Raw genomic sequence first — 3434 nt, 5'->3', positions numbered from 1 at the left:
AAGTGAGACTGAATTGATACTGTAATATAACAGAAAAAAAAAAAAACACAGGAGGAAGCCAAGAGTGTGATATGGCTCTGGCATTAATGAGCTATGTGACCTGAGGCAAGCTATCTAATCTCTTTGGGCATCAAGTCTTCTAGTCTATGTATGATATTTATACCCATGCACCTAAATATAAAATGAGCAATGAGCTCTGTTCCCACTTTCTCTCAGAGATAGGAAGAAATAAAAGTCCCTTATTCAGGCAAAAATACCTGCTACTGCCAGCTTTAATCAGAGTCTTACAATCGTGGTTTTCTGGCAGCTGCTCTTGTAAGCAAAGAAAATAGTTGATGACAGTTTCTGGCCTCAGAAGCCTCTGGCAGTTACAGCTTTACAGGTCTTTTCAGTAGGATCCTCAGAGTCCACTCCTTTTCTACCAGGTGTTCAACCTGGGATATTACTAGTGCTCACTATACTGCATACAAGGACATAAGTTGGAGATTACTGAGTGGAAGAGGCCCATAGGGGTAAGTGTAAGTGTTGTCCAACAAGTAGGCAGATGATCCAAGAGCAGTTGATAATAAAACTATGGCGGTTCAGCTCCAAACCCACCCTCCTACATTCCTTGTATCCTGGAACTGGAAATGTGAGAACCACACTTCTCCCACCCAGTGGGCCCCTTGTTAAGTTCTGCTATAGGGAACGTTAGAGGAACATTAGAAGGGTGGAGGAGAGAAAAAGAAGTTGCTCTCTCCTGTCTGCTCGCCCTTTCTGTTAACATCACTTTGGCTGCAACACCTGGTCTAGTTTCAGATTTTTTTCTAAACTCTCATTGTATTTCAGTGTACCCCTCAGAAGTATCAGCCCTGTTGGCTGATGTGCTCTTTTCAGGGGTCTCAGTATAAACTCCAGAGAGTCCCACTCCAAGATTGTGTGTGCTGACAAGCCCAACCTTATTCGTTTGTTCTTCCAGCTCCAGCTGTGGTAGCTGCTTCCAGCAGTTGCTATCTCAGTGTGTACCTATACACCCAATTCCTCATATGAAAGGTCAGTCTTCTTGACTGGATTAAAACGAGTGCACCTCCTATATTCACATATCCAAACAGACAGAAGGACAAGGTCATTAGTCAACAATAGAAACCTAAACACACATCTAGGTTTTGAAGGTGGAATTCTAGTCCCATGATGGGTACATATGATTTTGCATATGTGTAAGTTGGGCCTGGCAAGCAAGAACAAGACAGGGCCCAGCTTATCTAAAGTCCCAAAATGCTTGGGAAACCATGGCAGTTGCTAATACAGAATCTTAAGAATTCTTAAAATGGTAAAGTTAGCCCAACTGCTGACTTCATCCTACAATATCAACTCTAAATTATAGTAGTAAAAAGAAACTTGGATTTTATTAATAAAATAAAATAAGGTAAAATGCAAATGATAAGATAGGGTCACCTGGGTGGCACAGTTGACTAAGCATCTGACTCTTGGCTCAGGTAGTGATTTCAGGGTTGTCAGATGGAGCCCCTCATCGGACTCCGGCTCAGCTCAGAGTCTGCTTAAGACTCCCTCTCCCTCTGCCCCTCCCCACTTCTCTCTAAAAGTCAATCAATAAATCAATCAATCAATCTTTTAAAAAATAAGATAACGTGGGAACCCCCGTGGTGCAGCGGTTTAGCGCCGCCTGCAGCCTAGGGCGTGATCCTGGACACCCTGGTCAGGCTCCCTGCATGGAGCCTGCTTCTCCCTCTGCCTGTGTCTCTGCCTCTCTCTCACTATCTCTGTGTCTCTATGAATAAATAAATAAATAATCTTTAAAAAAATAAATAAGATAACGTGGAGAGAACAAAGGCTATCTTGATCTGCCACATTTGTGAGAAGCAAAGTTTGAGGCCTAAGCTAAGAGTAACCAGAGGCAGGAGTGCAAGAAGAGTTTTATTTTGTGCTGTAGCATCCACTGCCTTTCCCTTTACCTCAGAAATTGGCAGAAACAACCTCTACTAGGGCCTCTATATGATAATATCAGGGAAATAAGACACCATCCACGAGATGGTGAAGAAAATGCATGTGGAGATGCTGCCTTCCGACATTGACATTCGTTTCTCCCCTCCCTCCTCTTCAAGCTGGGCCTGATGGGTTACAAATCCAAGGTGACTGCCTTCTTCCACCAATGTTCTTTTGAAATAAGAAAAAAATAAAATAAATGAAAACTTGCTGAGGGTAATTGCCTGGGAATTGGAAGCAAATATGCATGATAAACAGTGGTCCTGTCGTTCCTGGGTCCATCTAAGGAAACAGAGGGATAAATAGTAAGATTTACACTAACTGAAGAATATATAAATATCGGATATAAGAATTCTTCCAGAAACCAACAGAGAAGAAGAAAAAGATGGAAAATGTAAAAGAAAAGTTGAATGATTAGAGGTGTCAAAGTGGCAGATATGTTCAAAAAATCAATAAGAATAAAAATCATGAGTATGGGCCTCAAGTTTTGTTTCTTCATAATAAAACCAAAAATAATATAGAACTTTAAACCAAAGAAGAAAACTCTGTCTCTGCTTGTCAGGGCAGGGGGAGACAAAAAGCACAACATGTGGAAATATGAACTAAGATGGCAAAAATAAATCATAAATAATCAAGGAACAGTTATTAAAAAAGTACAACATGTGGAAATATGAACTAAGATGGCAAAAATAAATCATAATGTGTGTGTATATATATATATATATATATATAGGAACAGTTATTAAAAAAGCAAAAAAATATAAAATAGTCATATCACATATACTATATTTTTGCTTATAATAGAATAAAATTAGGAATTAAAAATGGCTTAATAATAAAAATCCAACATGTGAAAACTAAATAATATCTCATTGAATAATCCTTGTATTTCAAGGAAAATTAAGATCTATTTAAAGGTGAATAATGCGAACCCTATATGATAATTTTGTGAGACACAGCTAAAGCTGTAGTTAGAGGGAAATTTAGAGTTGTAAAGACATTTATTGTAATGCGAAAAAGGTTAAAATAAATGAGCAAAAGATTCAACTAAGAAAGTGAAAAAAAAAAAAAAAAAGAAATCAGTTCAACCCAAAGACTGAGGCAGTTATGAATGGGAATCTCTGCTTAGGAGAAGTGTGTTGAAATGTGGAGATTTGGTCTCAAGAGGCTTAGCAACTAGAAATAAGATGAAAGATCAAAGCCAGAGTCAGTCAGAGTGACTGGGGGATAAATCTCCTAATAAGAAAAGAGATATCCTTAAGTTCTTCATATAAATACTATTTTGGGATGACCAAGGAACTGAGTGCTTAAGATGGGAAAAACAGTTCTAGTCGCAGTTGAGTGTTACTAAGATCTCTGGAGTCACCTGCAGCTTGGCCATCTCCCATCTACTGCTATCCACATGTGACCTTGGGCAAAATATTTGGCTTCTCAAACTCAGTTTAATGCTG

At 38.9% G+C, this 3434-nt stretch overlaps 1 long non-coding RNA gene across 1 annotated transcript; it reads right to left on the bottom strand.

Moving 5' to 3' along the window:
* Window positions 1-254: 254 nt before the first annotated feature.
* LOC144305870 (uncharacterized) lies at window positions 255-3434 on the bottom strand. Its single transcript, XR_013372895.1, has 2 exons — window positions 3350-3434; window positions 255-1069 (listed from the first exon to the last, which is right to left on the bottom strand). It is a non-coding gene; the product is annotated as an uncharacterized LOC144305870 (long non-coding RNA).

The sequence above is a fragment of the Canis aureus genome, chromosome 36 (assembly GCF_053574225.1).
Source record: "Canis aureus isolate CA01 chromosome 36, VMU_Caureus_v.1.0, whole genome shotgun sequence".
Classification (NCBI taxonomy): domain Eukaryota; kingdom Metazoa; phylum Chordata; class Mammalia; order Carnivora; family Canidae; genus Canis; species Canis aureus.
The sequence above is the reverse complement of the archived record's forward strand: the minus strand, read 5'-3'. Positions and strand labels throughout refer to the sequence as shown.